General features: G+C 37.3%; 1 protein-coding gene across 1 annotated transcript in view; it reads right to left on the reverse strand.

The window, feature by feature from the left end:
* AKAP6 (A-kinase anchoring protein 6) overlaps window positions 1–23,184 on the reverse strand; it is a 404,455-nt gene that overhangs the window by 204,202 nt on the left and 177,069 nt on the right. The gene's annotated exons all lie outside the window — the stretch shown is intronic.

Genomic DNA, 23,184 nt, shown 5'->3' on the forward strand with positions numbered 1-23,184 from the left:
CATTTCTCTAATGGTTAATGATCGTGAGCATTTCCTCATGTGTCTGTTAACCACCTGAATGTCTTCTTTGGCGAAGTACCTGTTCATATCCTTTGCCCATTTTTTAATTGGGTTACTTGCCTGTTTGTCATTGAGGTTTTGCAGTATCTTGTAGATTTCAGAGATTAGACACTGATTGGATTTGTCATAGTCAAAATTTTTTCCCAGTCTATAGGTTGTCTTTTTACTCTTTTGGTGAAGTCTTTTGATGAGCATAAGTGTTTGACTTTTAGAAGCTCCCAGTTATCTAGTTTCTCTTCTGGTGTTTGTGCATTGTTAGTTATGGTCTGTATTCTGTTTATGCCATGTATTAGGACTCCTAGTATTGCTCCTATTTTTTCTTCCATGATCTTTGTTGTTTTTGATTTTATATTTAAGGCTTTGATCCAATTTGAGTTAGTTTTTGTGCATGGTGTGAGGTATGGGTCTTGTTTCAGTTATTTGCAGATGGATATCCAGTTATGCCAGCATCATTTGTTAAAGAGAGTGTCTTTTCCCCAGTTAACAGACTTTAGGCCTTTGTCAAATATCAGCTGCTCAAAGGTGGATGAATTTACTTGTGGATTCTCAATTCTGTTCCATTGGTCTATGTACCTGTTGTTGTGCCAGCACCAGGCTGTTTTGACTACTATGGTCGTATAATAGGTTCTAAAATCAGGTAGTGTGTGGCCTCCCACTTTGTCGTTCTTCTTCAGTAATGCTTTACTGATCCGGGCCTCTTCCCTTTCCACATGAAGTTGGTGATTTGTTTCTCCATCTCATTAAAAAATGTGGTTGGAATTTGGATTGGGATTGCACTGTTTCTGTAGATCACTTTGGGTAGAAGTAACATTTTCACAATGCTGAGTCTTCCTATCCATGAGCAAGGTATGTTTTTCCACTTATGTAGGTCTCTTTTGAGTAGTGTCTTGTAGTTTTCTTTGTATAGGTCTTTTATGTCTCTGGTTAGATTTATTCCTAAGTATTTTATCTTCTTGGGGGCTATTGTAAATGGTATTGATTTGGTGGTTTCCTCTTTGAAGCTCTCTTTGTTGGTGTAGAGGAATCCAACTGAGTTTTGTATGTTTATCTTGTATCCTGATACTTTGTTGAGATCTTCTCTTAGTTCCAGTAGCAAAAACAAATGTTTACTTCTCACTCATGGTACATGTCCGCTAAGGATAACTGTGAATACATTGTAGGTTTTTTCCATCTGTCTTCTTCATCCCAGGATGTAGGCTAAAGGAGCAGCCCCTATTTGGACATACTATTCTTGTGGCAGAGGGAAAAGAGCCAGAGAACTGGCAGAGACGTGCAATGGTTCTTAAAGCATCTGCCCACTTGCCATTGTCCAAATCAAGTCACACTACCAAGCTGGATGTCAGTGGGGCGGGGGTGCATCCTCCTCCACAGGAGGCCTGCAAGTCACATGGTAGCAGGCAGGAGTGTATAATCCTCTTACAGGAAAGGGGGGTGAATCGTGGGAACAATAATGTAATCTACCAGAGCAGCCTGTGCTCTTTACAGATGTTGTCACTATAAATTAAAGCAACAGACCAAAATGAGTAAACTTCATAAAAGGGGTGCAATCTCTTGTTCTCCCCAGATAGAAGGCTCTGTCCAAGGGAGAACAACTACTATAGTTCTATTTCCACATTTTCTGATGTAAAAGCATTATGCTTAAAATCTGTTAAAGAATGAAAAGTTAATCAAAGGTAGTTTATATGAATTTATTGAGTGAATATCAATCCTTTATCCTCTGTTTCATTACAATTAAAATGAAATTAAATAGAAAAAGTAAACAGAGAAAGGACCCATACCTGTGTCCAAACCTTCTTGACTCTGTCCTTTACGATGACTTTTGGGATGATTTTACCTGTTGGCTCTTTGTGACTGCCCCATACAAAATATATTGGAAGCAAATGAGAGAGAGTTAAGAATGAACTAATCTGAATACAATTTGATGTAAACAAGTCCTCCCAAATGTGCAAATCATTCAATAACACATGATTTAACAGTATTCTTAGAATGAGTCATTTCCAAGCCTTTCTTTGAAAATTTTAAACATGAAGTTAAAGTCTGAATCTTAGCTTTCCACTGTCTGTTAGGTCTTCTTGCTCAAGTCTCCTGACCCTACTGGTCATTTATAGTTTCTAGAGTCTTTCCAAGAAGTCACTGTTTCTCTGGTCCAAACCCTGGTCCTTTGATCTCTTCCCACCTCCCAGTCAAGTTTTCCTCTTTGGATTCTTAAGCATGGATGTATATTCTGTGAATCTATCACTTCATCTGAGCACAAAGCTTGCTGATACCAGAACACTGCTATGAAAGAGCAATTTTGCCTGACATTCAATTAGAAAATTGTCTCTCTCCTTTCTTGCAATTTGACACTCCTACCAAATCTTTTAGGGGGAACTCAAGTTTCCCCCAGATAAACTTGAAAGGCCAGGGCAGACAACATATTGGGATGTATGGCAGATACTAAGTACTTAATAGATATTTGTAAAATAAATGAACCAACTAAAGAGTAACTGAATCGACTGATTACTATAGCATTTAAGCTCCTCCTATATAGCAAAAGCACCAAACTTTTATTTAAAGTCATATAAAAAGAATTAAACATGCATTTGTCATACCAAAGCTCAATAAATTTTTTGTTGTTCACCGGGGCAAGGAGTAAAAAATTTGGTCAATGGTTCATAGCAAAACAGATGTCTCAGTCATAATATCAACTTCCCATTCTCCCTCATTTTTTTTTTTTTAAACAAATGTTTATAAGCCCTGGGAAAAAGGAATGAATATAACACTGCGAATCCTAAAATTAGGGGAAAAAAAGTCATTTCACTCCCTATCATTTACAATGCCATTTCCTAAATACTGTAGAATGCTACCATCAAGGTCTAAAAAAAGGCTTCTTTGTATTATAATGATCTACTACAACTAACCATGTTTATAAAAGAACACTGACAACTCACAGCATAACCATATTCAGAGTATATTCTACTTGTTTTCTAAAGACTTTTACCTAAATTGACAATCGAAATGTTGCTGTAAATTTTTGAATCATTTTAAACATCTCATTTATGTGGCAAGTTCAACAGCTTATTCTAAGGCTACTTTCAGCAGAGTACCTCAACTAGTTTTACTAGCTGCATCTTATTGGTGAAATGCTGGAGTGCTGGGTTCAATCACAGGAACAAACTTTCAAGCACTGGAAGAATGTGAATAGAATCGTATCTCTTTATGCTGTAATTAGTGCTCTCAAGAGATAAATAAATGTATTTCTCCTAATTTTGTACAACTGTGCAACTATAATATACAGTGTTTACTAACTCTGTTTTGCTACATTTGCAAAACCTATTTAAAATCTAACCAATCTCAATCTTAAAAAATCATAAACTATTCAATCATGAAATCCAATCATGAAATCATAAACTATCCAAAAAGACATTCCAAAAAGTGGAAAATTGGTAAATATAAAACCTGTCATTATAACATCCTGAGTTCATTTGCATAAACACAGAAGTAGTGCTAATCTTAATCTTATATGCAAATACAGGGTGCTTAAAGAGTAATTTTTATAAATAACATGGTAAACAATAGATGGGTATTTCAAGCACAATATGAGATTTTAGTAAAATAAATATGAGACCAAACTACTCAAACAATATAAAATGCTATTTGTGGAAAATGAGACATGGAAAGCATATTTCTTAATAGAAAATACGAAGGATAAAATATCTTGATCTAATTTAAATTCCTCTACATAATCTTTGAACGTTTTTTATAAAAAATTTGCCAAAATTATTAGCAGTAAAAAAAGGACTAGAAGGAAACATTATGCATTAGAATGTTAGCCATCCTTATTATTCAATGATAAGATAGTTGTGACCTTATTTCTTGTTTTATTGTTTCCTGTAATTTCCAGGTTTTCTTCAATGAATATCTATTACGATTAATATCAGAAATAACAATAAATATTTTAAAACATTAAAAGAACCCCTTTGTATCAGGAAAAAGTTATGCTGTTAAGCAGACTTTACACATGCTGAGGGGAACTGCTTACTTTTAACGTCAAATCTCAAAAACTACTAGAGGCTCACATTTATCTGGTGATGATTTCACTTCTGTTGGGATTATTGCTTGCACCTTAGTCCTAGCAAGTGGAATTAGCTTTGATAGGAATATTTTCTCTCTGGTTCAAAGTATCTTGCCTTTTCCCTGAACTATTGTAAAAATTATTACAAAAATGTCTTGGAAAATAAAATCAATGCTGATACCCAACTCCAGTGCGTGAACAAGTTTTTCACTAAATTCTACAAGTAATGCATTATTTTGCTTTTCTTTTCCACAACAGCAACATGAGGTGATTTCCATTATACTGTTATCATAGCTGAAAAAAAAAATCCTTCGTTTAAAAAAGGTTGAACGGTAAACTGCTTATACTCTCATCTGAGGAACTTATTCCTGATTTCAATTTAAATATGGTTTGAAGTAAATCAAATAGGCCAAGAAATAAGATCTTCTCAAAGCCCAAGTTTAAAATGAGATGAGCTCTCCAATCAAACACCATGTTAATTGTGGCAACCTTATTTCATGGGGAGAGGAAGAGGCAGTTGACAGATGCAGCCTCAGTCTGCACATAGGGGAGGAGAAATCTACATATTTGGATAACTGATTTCCAGGTATTGCATCGACACGGTCATATACACCTACCTATTGGGAAGCAGTTTTCTTTTCCTCTCACACTGACGTCATTCCAAACTAATACTTTGGTTAGTCAATGTAATATGGCAGAGTATTCTCATTCTTACAAAAGATACGATTTGAAAGCAAAATTATAAGCCACACTGAAGCCGTTTAGCTGTGTTTAGTAATCTAGGCCTCTAATCCTCTGGCTTCTTGACAAACAAATGGTCATGTGCAATTAGCTACACTGGAACATGTCATAATCTCATGCGTATGCTCTCTCATCAGAAAGAAAGCTTAGGGTTGTCATCTCCACGTTTTTAAGAGAAGCCCACTTACACCTGGGCTTCCAGAGACATTGGATGTGACAGCATACTTCTACTGGCTGCTGGGAAAAAATACGCTGAGTGGTTTTCACACTGAAAAAATATGCCTACCTTTTTCATTTCTTCTCTCTTTCTCTTTGAGAAACAAGAACCTCAGCAAATCACATCGTTTTGCTGTGTTATGATGTGTGATGTTTTCATAGTAATTGACACGTCTAAATGACAAAATGCTGGCTACCTACCAAAAATGTGAAGTAGATTATTTTTTTTTCCAAAGGAAAAAAGGCCATTATCAATTCCTTTAGCAGATTTCTTTCCTGAGAAATGGCAGCCAACCAACGTAACACCAAATCTTCACAAAGTTTATGATTATGACGAAACAAAAGGTTTTTAAGTACAGACGATTTTGTTTATGAAATTGTTCACTACCCATAGCTCTTTCCTGCTTAGCTAAAAGAGATAAAATTGTGAACCTTGAAATTGCCTTATCTGTCTCTTGTTCCCACAGAAGGAATAGTAGAAGATGTCCTCGCCAAACTGCACATCCCTCCCACTTCTCCATGAGGTCTGAACTGCAGGTTGTTGAATGTTTTTATTTAGCAATCAGTTTATTAATAAATTGTTGATGGCAAAGTTCTGGCATTAACTTTCAATTTTGCTAGGCTAAACTTAAATATTTTAATATAGTGTTTAATAAAGGACTGGTGACACACAGCTGTGTTGAATTCTCAGGAGAAAAGTTTTCTTAAAATTTAGGGGAAAAATACTACTTCTTGGATATTTCTATTCTCATTTAGTTGGAGAAAAAGGAAGGAAGAAAAGAAGGCAGATGTGAGTTGTGGTTCAAAGGTTTGGCAAATGTATCCAAACCTAGCCATATACATAGACCCTTTCACCTTAAAAAAAGAAAAAAAAAAAAGGCAAAAACAAACAAGAAAAAAAAAAACCCTCCTTCCTTTTATTCCCTCCTTTCTTCATTTCACTGGTCCAGGTTGAGATTATTTCCTGGAATCACTCACCCAGCCCTAATTCTAATAGAAGACTTCAGAGCAGTTTGTGTCTAATAACAGCTCTGTAGAGGCCCTTGAAATTTTAATAAAGACCCATCAACCTATCAGAAGAACATGTAATTTTATGTTCATTACTTCTTGGTGCCCGACTGTAGAATTTGGATGGTTGCACCTCAATTAAAAGTTGAATTGACGTTAATATAATTTAAATAAAAACTTCAATAAAAAGTGAAAGTTCTATTCTTAATAGCATCAATACCCTCTAATGACCCTTAACGGTCATTACCACTAGATAACTGACCTCCTTGACCCTTTCCTCACTTAAAACCTTCTTGCAACACAGTCAATTATTTAGCAGTAATGAGCACTCTGTGGGAGATTATTGTGTAACCAAGTATCTTAATTTACCATTCTGTTATCTCCACTCTTCAACAAATGTTGCGTTTTTCCATTATAGGTGTTTCTCTTTTTAAAAGAGAAAGTTGCTCAGCACCCTCCCCGCTTTTGCCTTGCACAGGTTCACCATCTAAATGGCCAAAACTTCAGATGTAATTAAAATGGTGTAAATTAGGGGAGGTCTACTATTTGTGAGCAGTGACTGCTGCCTGTGAAAGGCCTTAATCTGCACCACTGGAGACCACTTAGAAGAAAAAGAAGAAAAAAATGAAGGCTTAAAGAGGAAGTTAAATGTGGCTTTCTAAGTCTCCTTCTAGCTGGGCTTTGCATACGGTGTTAAATTTAGAGGGGTGGGAGACAAAAAGAAGAAAAGCCCCAAAGGGTGATTTTAATGGGGCAGACCTCCACAAATCCCTTAGGAACTTCATTTCCTGTTCTCCCTTCCTGGAGACCGCCATCAACTGGGGGAAGTGCCAGAGGAGAAAGGGAAGGAGCACTAACCCAATTTTCTGATAACATACTGTCTTAGAGTAAGCTCAACTCCTGAGAATGCTGTGGAATTCTCATTCCATAATGTAAGTGATCTTAGGGGCAATGTTTAAGGAAAAAGAATAAACTCCCACAATGCTCTGAAATTTCATATCTTAATTAAGAAGGATCAAGTTTGTAGAAAATAATCCCAATTTATGTAGCAACACAAATCCATATGGGGGTGGGGGGGGGGACGGACACCAGATACTGATAAATAAATAATTTTTTTTTACCAGTCAAATTGGGCTGCAAACGGAAGTTAAGCAATGCTGATATGAGATATCCCTAGTTCAAAGTTCATTTATTTTGTTTCTCTGATTTTCATATTGAGTTTTGACTTGAATAGGAGTTTATTCAAAGAATAAAAACAAGATAATCTCTGAGGACAGACACAAGAGGAACTGTGCATTTGATGCTACTTTCAGATGTAAGCATGACTTGACTTATTAACAAGGATTTTTACACTAACATAATGTGTTGCTCTGAGGCAATGTATAATCTATTTTTCTGAAAGTCTGACAGATTTTTTTTAGGTCTGCATAAAACCTGAGGAAAGGCAAGGAAATTGAATAAAACTTCACTTGATATCAGCCTAATAGTTTGGTGATTCTCAATTATTTCAAGGTTAGAAAAAGAAATATTGTTCATTCATCAATAAAGCAATACCTATTAAATGTTATGCAAGGCTTTGGTAAGCAAACAAAGACAAAAGAAGTATAGTCCCTGCCCTCAAGGAGTTTATAATCTCTTGAACACCAAAAGACAGAATAAAATACACGAGAAAAAACACAACAAGTAATGTGCTGAGGTAATGCAGCAGATGTGACTAATTTTCAGTGAGGGAGAATAAGGAAGTGCTTAATGGATGAAGTGGTATTTGAGTAGGATTTTGAAGATCTAGGGGATGGATTGATATAGAGGGGAGAAGAGCACCCTACCCTGAGGGAACAATCCATGGGTGGGCTTGTACCTGTGGCCAAGTATGGAGCTGGAGAAGCAGTGAGTAGTCCAGTGGGGTGAGGTAGAGGCAGTGCAAGAGAACTCAGGGCCAGTGAGCCTGGAGAAGTGATATTGTGCTAGGTAATGAACATTTAAGGAGCCCTGGTGGCACAGTGGTTGGAACCTTGGCTGCTAACCAAAAGGTTGACAGTTCAAACCCACCAGCTGCTCTGTGAGAGAAAGACGTGGCAGTCTGCATCAGTAAAGATTTGCAGCCTTGGAAACCCTATGGGGCAGTTCTATTCTGTCCTACAGTGTCACTATGAGTGGGAAACAACTTGATGGCAGTGGATTAGTGGAACATTTTGAAAACCTTGTTAAGGAGTTAAGGTTTATTTGGAGCAAGGCTTTTGAGCTAGAGTTTGATGTGATCCAACACGTATTTTAGGAAGATGACAATAAAAGTAGGGTGATCAGTAAGGAGAAATAAAATTGAAGCTGAGAGTCAATTAAGTCAGTGACATTACTCAGGTCCAGCCCTGTATAAAAACGAGTTGCCATTAAGTCAATTCCAACTCATGGCAACCCTATGTGTGTCAGAGTAGAACTGTGTTCCATTGGATTTTCAATGGCTGATTTTCAGAAGTAGATGGCCAAGCCCTTCTTCCGAGTTGCCTCTAAGTGGACTTGAATCTCCAATCTTTTGGTTAGCAGCCAAGTGTGTTAACCATTTGCACCACCCAAGGACACCCAACCTTGTATATAAGGAAGACTATGGGGTGGGGGTGGCCACTGCCAACATTAACTACAGGAGTATAAGCAAACAACTAGGATACCCTTAGAACCTCATCTGTAAAATACAAATTATTTCTAACTCAATGATCCTATCTGTGGGAAATTAGGGTTCTAGTTAAGTCTGCAGCACTATTTGGCTGCAGCAATGAAGCCAGGACCGCATGCAGGTATGGAAAGGAGGGGAGACACGACAGGAAAACATCTCTATGACTAGTGTTTCCACTGATTTAAAAATAAAACTGTCTTTGACCCAAGCTGAGAAAACAAATGGAGTTAGACACATATTTTGCTATTACAATGAGTTTCCCATTTAGTCCCTATTGGTCTCTGTATGCATTAGGCCAAAGCCAGGCCAAAGTGGAGTGGGATGAAGTAGCACCTGCAATGACCCCGGAAACGCTGCTGAAATACCATCCCTTTCCTTGAAATGGTGCTTAATTCTTATCTTTCCAGCAGATGCCAGAAGCAGAGAGAATAATGCTCTTCAGAGGCAGCTGGTGCTCAGGTGTGACCACAGGTGAGGTTTCCATTGACCAAAAAGAAAAACTGTCAAGCAAATATTTTTACTACACTGAAAGAAAATGGAGCAAGTTGTTTTTGTTTTTTCTTTATTTGTATAAAATATATTGTTCTTCCAGGCTGCAGTGAAATAGTTCCTATTTAATTGCATAGAAATCCTAAGAAGGTTACAGCAGTGAAACATTAAAATTCTAAGGGCAACTAATAACATTAAAACTTTATAGCCCCAGATAGAATAATTTAGACAAAAACAACATGAACATATGTTTTGTGTAATAACAACAAACATTTATAGCTGTCAAGAGAGAAAAACACAGGTTTATGCACACCTTAATGGTGTGCATGGGTGAGCATGAGTATATTTAAAACATAATATATTACAAAAATGACAGCAGGCATGGCTCTTCTGGGTACTATGTTAAATCAATGAATAAATTACCAAAAGTGAGCTGTGGCTGTTTGGATGTGTAATTGAGCTTAACGTATGTAGTGTTATTTCAAAAGAAACCGTTCAAGGAGTTTCAAGCCCAATCCACTCTGCATCTATTCTAGGCAGTTTACAAATAACAATAAATGAAACCATTTCACAGTAGGAAGGAAGTTTAGTTATACACGTTACTTAAATGGAAGAAAAGTTAATTTTAATATGCTTTGCAGGAATTGAAAACAAACTTATAATAATTTGCTTATGTTCGCCAAACTAGAAATTGAAATGTTAATACTGGAATTTAAATTTATTTTAATTATTCACTGTATGACTCACAAAATCACTGGAAATTATCTGTTCAACTTAAAACAAATACATACACAATCCTTCATAAATGTATGTTTATTATTCCACTTGTTTTAATTACACCATTTGAATGTCACACTTTTTCAAAAAATTATTAGGACTACAGAATATGTAACAAATTTTAAGCTTCTTTGTGCCAACAAGTTAATGGCAGTTGGTAACAACCATGCTGTAGACAAAGCCATTAATGTGGTTTTTAGACTAAAAATAACTTCTCATAATTTTCTTTCTAATTATAAGGTTGGTTGTCTTACTTAGTACTCTACTACCATTTTATGAAACAGGGAAAGAGGTATGTTTTCTTATTTTTTTCCTATTTTTCTAGCCTTAATCATCTCACATTTTTCTGTAATATATAGAATACTGTGACCCTTTTTCATAGGAAATCTGAAACAAAATTCCATAAGAATTAAGCCCTGAACCTTCTGAATTACAGATCTTGCCAAGCAACCAAAAGGGCCACTCAACAGCTGTAATTTTTTTTAGGAGATTGCAACTTCAAGCAATTTCAAGTGTTATGATGGGCTTAGGTAACGGCCATGCTGATTCCTTATTTTTCATTCTTTTCTGTTAATAGGGTCATTATATCATGACAGATGCAAGATGTGGGAATGTCATGTGTTTTATGAAAAGGAGACTATTTTTCTTGAACAGCATTATTTTCACCTGTCCTATTAGTCCTGTACTTTGTTGTCATTTATGGTCACCTAATACAACAGATATCTTTTTGTAGTGCTCTCCACAATTGTGTGGGGTCTTGGACTTGTAGACCCAAAGACTTGCTCTTTGTTCTGCACTTGATGAGTAGCTTTTTATAAATTATACCACAAATCATTAAAATAACCTCATACAGAGCCAAGGTCTCCTTCTCATTCAAAATCGGAATACAATTAGATAGGAGGCCATCCCTATTCTGTCTCAGCACTACCTTTACTCACGTTGCTACTGTTAACTCACTTTGCCACACTACTCTCTTCTTCTCCCCAAACTGTGCACAAATCAACTAATTTACTGACTCTGCCAAACACTAATCCCCCAGGGTTTCCATGCTTCTGTGAGCAGATGACGATTAACACAGTGGGGGCAATAAGATGCAGACAGACAGTGGAGCCCACTTACTGCACAGCGCTTGTTAGGAGACCAAGATATGGAAATTATTAGGGCAGGAAATACTGCTTTATGGGCTGGGACTGGGAGTTTAAAGACCTGGCCATGCATGTTGAAATAAAAAAGCTTACCTAGAAAAGCTTCTTTATCTTACCCTTTTTTGAGTCTGAGACTTTGGTCACAGTTCTATGTCTCTAGAGATTTTGATGCCACAAGGCCATCACTGGTAGTTAAGCAGTAGGAGGAAATACTTTGCAGAAAAAAATTTACCGAGGCTCCTATAGGCGAGGCAAGGAAACCCTAACTACACTCATTTTACGTGAATGTGACCCATTTTCTTTTCGGGATTTAAACTGAGTCTTACAGAATCAATGGGCAAAGAAGTAGGGGAATGTGGGAAGTGAAAAGGGATCAGCAACTAAGTAAGTGTTAAATTACCAGCCTGTTGTCATGTTTCAAACATAAGCCTATAAATAACAGACCTAATAAGAGTAAACAATGAACACTCAGTCACAGAAGCAGTTTCCAATAGCTCTCTAAATATCATGGAAATAAAATACTTAACATCAAAGACCCTTGACAAGGTATCACGATAATCATTTCCAACAAGAACAAGGATTAAAATCATATTTCAAGGGTTCAGATCCTGTAACTTTTTTAAATCTCAAGATCTAGCCAACCTAGGGTATAAGTCTGCAGCTAAAAAAAATACAAAGGAATTTTGAAGATGTCACACACTCAATCCTTGGAGTCCATAGGGTATTTCTGCATTAGTAGGGACGGACTGCCCAATTAGCAAGGTATGCACAGGCTTACTTGTGGTGAAACCCATGTGAAATTGTACACTACAGATTAGTAAGTAAACACAAGTAAGCCCATGTGTACCTTGCTTACTGGTTACTCTGCCCCTGTGAGGGAACCCCAGGAATTGCAGTACGGTATGATGGAAGGTAAGGCATGTGCTTGGACTGATTTTTTTGGCACCTTAATGGCTCCCGATCACTACCACCGGTACCACCCCAGACCCCAATCATGAGGAATCTGGCTCTGAGTATTGATACATCAAAGATATTTTCTCCAAGTTCTACTTCTGTTTTCCTTTTCACATCCATTCCCTCTGCCTCCTTTTTCAGACTCTTTTCTTGCTTCAGACTTTGCCTCTGGCTCCCATGCCCATCTTCCTCCTGGATGCTCTGAGTCTCCTTCATTCCATACCCCACTCAAAGCCCCTCACCATGGCCCAGCCCATGCCCCAGCCCACCCCCAACCTTGACAAGAGAATAGTCAGATCTCCACCTAGGTGGTAACTTTAAGAGCTTAAGAACATACAGAGTATCTCTAATCTTCTTAGCAACCATCTATGAATTAGCCAACCCCATCCAATTCTGATAGTATTTTCATATATATCATCTAATCTCTTCAACAACCCTGATGGAGAGAGGTGGCACTGTCATTCCTACTCTGCAGATGAGGAGACAGGTGCAGAGAAGGGATTCTCTAACTTGATGGTGTCTGGGGTCAGTACTCTCCATTTGCTTTATGGTGTATGGACTTATTTCAAGCTCTCAATTATCTAGTTCTGGAGTTATGTGTATTTGTCTCTGTCATCATTTCTAGCCTCAAAGTCAGTTCCTCCCCAATGAAAAAAACTGATAGCATTAGTTTTGAAAAAAAATTTATTAAATCTATTTTTCCTCCAAAGTATGTCAATTACTATATTATCACTACTATATCATATGATATATTCTTATTGTAGCTTGTTTGACATATTAGCTTTACCAAATCAACATACCTTTTTTTTATTATCAGAAGTATTTAAAGGTATTTACGACATTTATCAACAAAATTTTGAAGCACCAAGTAACCAAAACGAAATAGTGGAAACAAAATAATTGTATAGTAGCACATTCTCTTCTTCACCAACTTTTGTAACTTTTATTAAACTTAATGGAATTCTCAGACATATTCTATTAAGGAATGATAATCTTACAAAGGTTATAGCAGATAGAAAAATAAATACAAAATAAGACATACTTTATTATAATTACACATTTGATTGTCCTCTGGGAACTCTATAACAATTATTTAAATTAAAATGAAATGTTTTAAAATTATAGTATTAGTACAGCTGCCACATATCATTAATTTACAACTGTTATGCCTAGGATTCCAGTGAGCTAACTAACTCATAAATGACCCTATTTGAAATGTTTTAAGAAGCCATATTTCCAAATATGGACATAGGAGGTTGCTCTGTTTCTCTAATTGCAAAATGCAGAACCAGAAAACTTCACTTTATTTTTATGTAACTGGTTTGGACTTCATTATATCAAGTTTAATTCTGCATAACCTCAAAGTGTATGGATCAGCTTGCAAAACTGATACAAATATTTAAAGGAATAAGTAACCTAAAAGATACCCACAGTTTAAGAATTTTGATTCCTGCTGGAAATTTTTTGTTCATTCAAGTAGTATTTTTTGAGAATAGTGTCCGAGGGGCATATTATGCTAAGCACTGCAGCGTAGAAAACAATGAACAAGAAATGGTTCCATACCTTCAGACAGCATGCAGCCTGAGGAATATTATAAACACAAAGTTCAAACAGAGAATGTGACAAGTGCTATAATTGAGGTGCAAATGATATAGGAACATTGAGAAAATTGAAAGCCATTTTGACACACATGGGTGGCGGGTGGGAGGTAGAGGCAGAGCTTTGGAGTACACTATAGTAGTGGAGAGGATTAAACAGGAAGAGATGGGCAAAGATATAGAGAGCAGAATCAGAAGAACATAGGAAAAGGATAAACTGAGCAGTTCTAGGGACTAGAAGTAGTCCCATGTAGCCATGGCAAAAGAAGACAAGGGAGACTCAATGGAACAAGGCTAGAAAGGAAGAAACTATATAAGTAGGCAATGGAAAGTCACTGAAGGATTCTTGGTAGAAGAGTTACAATGCAAATAGAAAAGAGGCAGGAGAGGCACAAACCAGAAGGTCAAACGCATAGGCTAGTTTCCAACCATGTATTGTGTATCCTGCAGGGGCTGGGAACAGGGAGAGCCAGAAAGGGCCCAGAGGCAGTGAGCAAGTGGAGAAAGTCCACTTTGTCTTTTTTTTCAAATATAGATTGGGTTTATGAATAAGATTTAGCTTGCAAAAAAAAATACTGGCTAATAATTTTTAATTGAAAACCACCAATCAGTATCAAATGCTTTATTTATAGATTTGGAAGCTGAGGCTCAGAGATTGTTTGATTTGGTAAAAAAGAAGTCATAAGTGAACACTGATGAGAATAATTTCAATAGAGTGAACGCGGCCAAAAGTACCAAGTGGCACTGAGTTAAGAAGAGGTTTAAAAAAAGGGGGGGGAGGCGGGGAGGAAGGTGACAATTTAACAGCGGAGGGGGGGAGAAGAAAGCACTGTGAGAGGTAATAAGTAGAGAAAAATTCAAATTAAATAATATTAAGCAGTCTATCATAGCCCATTAAGACAGTAAATGTATTGTGTAGAAAGCTTATGGCTCCAAGTAACAGAAAATCCCGACTCCGTCTGCTAAAAGAAGAATGAATTTCTTTTTAAAAGGCTGAAGGTAGAATAGCTCCAGGCTTGGTTACTTCAGCTGTTTAACAACATAAAGGACCCATCTTTCCTCTCTGCCATCCTTGGCATATCAGCACTGTCCTCAACCTAACTCCATTCATGGTGACAAAATGCCTGTAGCAGCTCAACTTCATGTCCTTGCGACGGCATCCAGAGTTTGAAAGGGAATCTTTCCTTCCTGTTTGTCTCTTTCTATGAGGAAGAAAATATTTCAGAAAAGCCTCCCTCCCCGCAAACACTTCTCTTATATTTCACTGGCCAGAATTGTGTCAATGGGCTGTGCCTAAACCAGTCATTAATATGGCAAAGGGGGCCCTCATTGTTGCCTGACAGACTAATCGTCATTCACTGCCTGGACTGGGGAATGGAGTCCACCTCACCGGAACCACTTAGTATAGAGGAGGGTCAGTTATTTGAACCAAAGAGATGATTCTCTTAGGAAAGAGGAGTAGAATGGCTATTGGGTAGGCAGTCCACAGTGTCTGCTAAATTGAGCTTAATAAATGTTATTTGATGCTGCTGTTGATGATTATATCATTAATGCCAAATCCTCAACCCATTTCCCTTTTATGAGGAGAAGTGTGCCTACAATTCCTAATATCCAATTTTACCAGTTACAGGAAGAAAGAGAACTATTGATTGCCTAGAAAAAGTACACACAACAAGAGCTTCTATTTCAAGGCATTCATTGACAGAAGGCTGTTGAGAGACAACATCTGTTTAAAATGCAGGATTTCCAAAAAGATTTTCTCTTCAAACTCCTTTACCTGATTTCCCCTTTGTGTGTTAGCCAATGGAGAATAGTCATTAAGCTTTTTGTGTACAACCGAGACTAAAAGAATCTGTAGATAACGATAGAAGATGCTATTTGTCAAAGGTCTGAAGCAGGAATACAGCTGAAAATTACTACACAATTGGATAAAATACAAAAGTGATTACAAAGGAAGAAAAACACTCAGAAGATCACATTTACCTTTATCCAGTAATATCTTTGTTCACATCACTGTTCTCTTTATCTTGGGTTAATAATTCTGAGACTTCAACCAAAAAGGGTGGAAATTTTCAATTACTAATTAACAGTAATAGTTACAAAGTTATCGCTTATAAGGAAATGAGATGATTTCATCTAATTCTAAAATGCAAAACAAATGAATAGCGGCACTAGTTAATAATAAGTTTGAAAAAATGCATTTTGTTTTCTGTTGAGTTTTTCTGTTGAGTGTAATTTACTTGAGAGAAAACAACACTGACACAAGAAAGAACTTCATTAATGAGAACAGGGAGTGGGCCCTAGAAAGCTGCCATTTTTAAAAAATATGTATCTTTTAGAAGAATTTATCAAGAGGAGGAACAAAGTATGATCAAAAAGGAGGGTCAATGTAAAGGCACTTGGTAAGTGTACAACAGGCTGGGCTTGGGAACCTGCAAAGGCTTGACTACTGGAAAAATTCCAACATATTCAGCAGATTGGCATCACCCTACAACAGTCAGTATGACTGACACTATTGAGTCCGCTTAGCATCAGAATCACAAGTTTACATCATGCTGTTTTAGTTTACTTTCAGGTTGGAAAGAAATAAAAGCTTTGGGGAAAAGGGACTGAAAAGGAGATAAAAACTGAGACAAAGAAGAGTTTCTTAAAATTCCCCATAACTCAACATGCATAGCTCTCGAGTTATGGATGAGCTTCAGAAAGTTCAGATAAGCACTGGAACTTCAAATACATTGATGAAACTTAACTAATTCCTTTTGGTCTCACAACTGGGCCCAAAATTCCCAACTGACATTATTGGTTTTAGCCAGTTGAAACTGTCCAGTGAAATTCAGAATCGGCCCTACTCCCTCTCCCCAGTCTATCTAATGGCAGACTGAATCTACAAAAGAGGCATCAAATGAAAGACAGCAGGGAAATAAACTCAATCAAACTTATTTGGAAAAATAAATGAGTGAGTATTTGTGTATGTTATACGGAGACTATATTTCGGAGAGGTGATCCAGGTCATTTTACAGAGCAGAGCTCCCTAACCCTGTATTTCCTCTGAAGATCTAGAAGAACATAAACTATATCACGTTAGCTAAACCTCATTCATCATTTACTAGAAGGATGATCATGTACATAGGTTATAGTGGACAAAATATAATATGTCAGAGATTAGATTTTGTTAGGGCTTCAAATAGTGGTATGATCCAGTTCTGCCCTTTGAATTTATGGTCAATTTAGAGCCCTTTACCTTCTCAGGTTCAATCTCACCTAATCTTGTTAGAGAGCTTTAGAGTAAAGACCACAAATTTCACCAGCCAGTGTGCTGGTCAGCTGCTAAGTCACATTAGATGCTTAAAGTCTTTTTTGAAGAAGTAACCCTGTGTCTATCCTTTCAGCAAGCCTACTTAAATAAAGTCATCAAAAAAAGCTAACGATCTATTTTAAAAATTAATCAACTAGACTTGCCTCAAGAAAGTATACAATTTTTCTATTTTTCTGGTATAAATTACTAGTTACTTGGGGAAAAATAGGGGAAGTGGCTCTTTTAAAGCTTGATTTAAAGAATGCTTTATTTACAATAAGAAGCAAGGGGCCAAGAAAGGAAGAGCAGATGGTAAGATGGGATTACCCTATTATTTACACAGCTAAGATAAAGAAAGTAGTTTTGATGATGAGAAGATAGACAAAGTAGGGATCTGTCTTTAGCTTTAATAAGAATATTATATATCAACCAATGAAATTAAATAAATTTTCTAAGCTCAAGGAATGTGTAAAGTGAGTAAAACAAAGAAGTTTTAGATACAGTTGCTGCCTTGTGGAGCTTGCAGTCATGGTGGGGTGTAATCACCTTAAAAGGTAACTATAAAAGACATAAATGGAAGTTCAAATACACTATGGAAATAGTGTCACAAGGTTGTATGTGATTAATTGCCAAATGCGTGGCACAAACAGTAAATCAGCTCCACCTGATTCACATCCTCTCCCTCATCTAAACATTGTTCCAATAACCATCTTTCTCATCCTTTTGAAACTACCTTCTTCCTGTCTTCCTTTTTTACTAGTCCTATTCTTCAGCCTATAAACATGCTAAGGCCACCCCTATCCCATGAAAAGTTCCTTTGACCTACATCTCTCATGCTACTATCCCCTGGCTGCCAGCCTTCTGGAAGCCAAGTGCAGGCAGGGACTGGGAATTTCACCAATGAACATGTAGACTCTCACTTAGTCCCCAGCTTTAGTATGGCATCGCTGCTCTCAACTATGAATAGTTTTCCATAGTCCACTACAGTAGGTGAATCTGCAGGTATCTGCTAAAGTTCACAAGGAAGATTAGTCACCTGGATGTTAAGCTCCTTCTTATACAGTCTTGCAAGCCCTCCCTTCCCCCTCATTTTAATCCTTCCACCCTACCAATTTCCAGAAGTACCTGATGTCTCTAATTCCCAAGCATGTCCATGTTCTGGCTGTGAACAAGCTTGGATCTTGGCTTTCTCCTACAAGCATTAAACCTTTTGCTCCCTTTGGTCTGCTAAGTCAGTTAGCCCTAGTCCATCTGCTCTCCAGCTTCCAGAAGTTTGCTGATATCACTAACCTGCTATTCTTTCTTCTCTCTCCCATTGTCTTTATCCGTGTATGCTTATACCTTTTTCATTTAAACACTCTATTAGTGGGTTTTCATTTAAAAAAATGGAAATAAACATATGTGTTCAATTCACCATGTCTACTCACTGTTTAAAACCTTGTATGTAATCTATAATCTTATTTCCATACCACCAAGATGCTCCAGAAAGTAGTCTCTCATACGTTACCAACGTTACATGTTTCCTTATTCTGACTCTCTGTAGCACTTGACAATGTTGTCTATTCCCTCACAAATATTTTCTGCCTCCATAACCCCCACTATGATGTTTCTAATCCTAAATATGACCATTCCTCCTATCCCTCTTTCAGTTCTCTTCTTCCATCTGCTCTTTACCCAATGCATTCCTCAAGGTTCCATCACATTTTCCCTTTACTCTCACACAACAGCCTCTTACTTGTCTGTAGCAATTTTCACGGCAACAGCTATTATTTCTATTTGCTGACTACCAAATATCCTTAACATTAACCTCTACGCCAAGCTTCAGGCTTGCAGTTTCAACTAAGTGTTACACATGACCATGTAGATGATTTTTAGGTCTATCCTATTCCTAAATTTGTGTTCTCAACCTGGGCTCCACTTTGTAACCACCTAGGGAATTAAAGAAAACAAAAACCTTCACAACTAGGCCAATAAGCAACACCACAATAAATGGAGAAAAGATTGCAGTTGTCAAGGATTTCATTTTGCTTGGATCCACAATCAACGTCCATGGAAATAGTAGTCAAGAAATTAAATGACCTAGTGGATCGGGCAAATCTGCTGCAAAAGACCTCTTTCAAGTGTTAAAAAGAAAAGATGTTACTTTGCGGACCAAGGTATGCCTGACCCAAGCCATAGTATTGTCAATCACCTCATATACATGTGAAAACTGGACAATGAATAAGGAAGACCAAAGAAGAATTGATGCCTTTGAATTATGGCACTGGCAAAGAATATTGAATATACCATGGACTGCCAGAAGAACTAACAAACCTGTCTTGGAAGAAGTACAGCCAGAATGTTCCTTAGAAGCGAGAATGGTGAGACTTCGTCTCACGTACTTTGGACATGTTATCAGGAATGACAAAACTGCTCCTTATCAAAGTGTGTGCAACTTCAGGTAACATCATTTTCCTAACTGCTCATGCACAATTCCTTTGAATCATTGTTACCTCTTTCCTCAGTCCTCTCTTAGTTAGCAAAGCAAATCCTATTATTTCTATCTTCATAATATTGCTCCTAGTTTTTCTTTATATTATCACAGCCACTGCTTTATTTCATCCCCTTTTTACTATACTACTTTCCTAATTTATTTTCTCGACTTTTAGTCCGTCCTTTCTCATCTTGCCTTTGCCATCTGTCTTCTATGGCTAAATCCAATCATTAAAAACTCTCACAGCACATGATCAAATCAAAAACTCTTCAGTCTGATATTCAAAACCCTCCAGTATATAGCTTTAAACCTCTTCAGGCTTTATCTTTCACTAGGCCCTCATTCTCTCCCATAAAGACATAGATAGATACCCTGTATTCAAAAATGCCAAACTATTCACTGTTCACCATCCTCTAGATGTCCTTCAAATTTTCCCTTTTCCATGCCTTTGACCATGCTATGTCCTCTGTCTAGAATATATTTCCTCCAATAACTTCCTATTTAACTATTTACCTGAATATTAGAGGCCCAATCAAAATCCATCTCCTCTTAGGGGGGAAAAAAAGCCTTCCCAGAGCCCATCATACTGAAATAATGTCCCCTCCCCAACTTCCTATCTCTGTTGTGCCTTCTTATAGTATATTTATCACAGTCTGCCTTAATTTATAATTACATATGTGCATAACTGTCTCCACTGCTGGGCAGTAAGCGAGAAGAGATACAGGGTTCTGTCTAGAGATTTATCATCAGTGTAGTAACATATTCATATTTATTGACTTGAACAAAGGGTTAGAATATAGATAGAGTAGGAAAAGCCATGAGCAAAGCAGAGAAGAAAAAGGGCAAAGTGCATTTGGAAGATGGTGGATAAACTAAGATTTATTATATGAAACAGCAACACAGAATCTTGATTAAACAACTTGAGTCAAATGACAGGCTTGAAGAGTTTAGCCTTTACCAAGGTTTTTAAGAAGACTGTCTCAAAAGCATGGCTATTTAGTATGTGTCTGCAGCCTAAGCGTTTTCATCAGTAAAGTGAAAAATGATAGCAGGAAATAGGACTTCCAGTGTTGTTGAAAGGAATAAATGAGACAAACCAGGTAAAAGGCTTGACACAAACCTAGACCATAGTAAGCCTGCTATAAAAACTAACCCCATTAATTGAATATATTTAAACATACACACACAATGGTTACACAATAATATCTAAAATATCAAAAGTAAAGAAAGTTTTCCCTATTTTCATTTCCAGAGCTAGAAAAAGGAAAGAATAAGAGTGTGTATGTCCCCATGAAAGCATTCACGTCCTTGAAACAGCTGTGGGCAGCCTGTGGAAGCAACGTCTCTGAATGACCCTTGAGGTGATGGTTTTTAACTTCTACATTTCTCTGGGCACTTACCTCCTTGTATATTTCTCCTTTGTTTCTCTCTTTCTTTTCTTTCCTTTCTTTTGTCTTAGTCTCTCTTCCATTCCTTCAGCTTCCTTTTTATTCTTCTCCCCTTCTGACTCAGCAAGGTCCCTGGCCTTGCTGAGACCTGGGGTGGGGGTGGGGGTGGCAGGTAACTAAACAAGTGTTGGCCTCTACAGGCCTACTGAGTATAACATGTGAAGCCACCGCCCTGATCCAATGAAAATGGCCTGGAAGCTTCAGTGAGATAGGTCCCCGGGCCTCCAATCTAGTTGATGTCTCCTGAGAAACATTAGGCACGGTGGGAGGTAAGACTGGGAATGCTCCATAAGTCTTGGAGGCAAACAGCACTACAATACCCTGAAAAATACATCTTCGTTTCCTCTGATAACATCAGAATCACACAAATTGTTGTATTCTAGCTGAATTTCAAAGGAAAGAGCTGAAAGTAGACATCTCAATGCCTTCTGACTTCACTGGATAGGAGAGATATTCTGGGTGTGAGAACAGCTAAACAGCGTTTGGAGTGTTCAGGCTGTCAAGTGCAGGTGTGTGTACATTTGAAAGCTGCTGTTTTATAAGAAGTCCTATGCGATTCAATAAACACAAGAGCCTCGGCAAAGAAATCCCTTTAGCAGGGCGCTCCCTAGCTCCACCAGTTCCTCTGCCAGAAACAACACATTCCAGGAAAAGTGTAAATCACACACTGAGGCAACTGTTTCACACTTTCAAAGAATTTACTTATTAATTTGAAAGAGTTTTTTTAGACACAGTTCTGTATTTTGCCTTCCTTTTTGTGCTTACTTAGTTTTAAAAAGTGTTGACCTTTATTATAGATCAAAAAGCCCCTCAAGTGTTTACTGTATACTATCTTTGAAATAGATTAGACTGGATTACAAAATGTGAGTTCTGCTAATAAATGACGGTTGTTTCCCATAGAATGTAAATTTATAGCCAATACCAGGTATTACAGATTTGGAGATTAGGCACCCTTGGACTAAATAGGAAAAAAGTAAATTACCTACTCATGTCAATGACCTTTCCCTGTGTTGATTAACGACACCAATGCACTTCACTCCCAGTCTCTTGCTAAACCAAATGTCTCCATCCTCAAGACCACTAGCCATGGAATTATGATTTGAAAAAATCAAGATAAGCTATGGTCTATATCGAGGTAGGGCTGAACACTACCTGTTCTTTGACTTACTATATATTTTTATTTTCTGAATCCTTTTTCAAATTGAGAATCATCTCTTTAGAATAGCAGACTATTAAAAAAATTTCTTTCTTGGATCCACCCACACATCTGATCATATGCAAATTTAAAAGGGCCTCAAGGATATTAGGGGATCCACCCACACATCTGATCATATGCAAATTTAAAAGGGCCTCAAGGATATTAGGGGAAATATCTTTTATTCAATTCTGTCACAATTTAGTAACCACAACTGATCCTCACAAAAGTAATTCACTTTTGTTTCTGTCTTTCAAAAACACTTCTGAAGAAAAGTTGTCCTTCTGATAATAAAAAAAGACTGCTGAAGAACGCACAGTAGAAGAAAGAGCTCTTCCTGGGTATTCGAACACTGAATTCAGGACTATACTTATGTATTTCCACAGCAAAATGAAGTGGATTGTGTCCTGGCTTTTAGGAAGAATTGTGAACAGAAGAGGTGGAACTGGTAATGTATTTCTACTCACTGGCTTGCATCAAGAACCCCATTCTATTTCAGTCTGCTAACGTCCTAATTAAGATGATCTGAATCTTAGGTGATCTATTATTCTAGATCTAAGATACCCCAATCTATATTAGACAAGATGTTACACTGTTTGCTTACACTGAGATGATAAGGCCACTGAGCAGAAAAGCATGTTTTACTTATGTCTGGTCTAGCACTGGGCAGGGCTCTTTGTCAGTCCTCAATAAATAATGGCCATGTCTTTGCCTGTTGTCCCTCTTTTAACTATGTTAGGCATAATTTAATCTTACTTACTATATTGTTTCCCACTCCTTCTGGTAACATATACCTGTGCTCTTTTTTGTATGAGGAATACAGTAAAATGTCTCAAGTAGTTCTTCATACATGTGTGTATCAATGCATGCAGGGTTAACAACATATAAATACAAATCTCATTCATTACCTGAATGCTGTTTCCGAAGATCCTATATTAAAGAGCATGTTAACTACATAAGCTTCTGAGCCAGAAAAGAAAAGCATGCAGAGATAATGCTGTCTCACCAAAGCTTTGGAAGATTCAGGATCAAATTCCATTCCAGGATAATAATATCCACCTGC

This window comes from Trichechus manatus, unplaced genomic scaffold (assembly GCF_000243295.1).
Source record: "Trichechus manatus latirostris isolate Lorelei unplaced genomic scaffold, TriManLat1.0 scaffold00043, whole genome shotgun sequence".
NCBI lineage: Eukaryota > Metazoa > Chordata > Mammalia > Sirenia > Trichechidae > Trichechus > Trichechus manatus.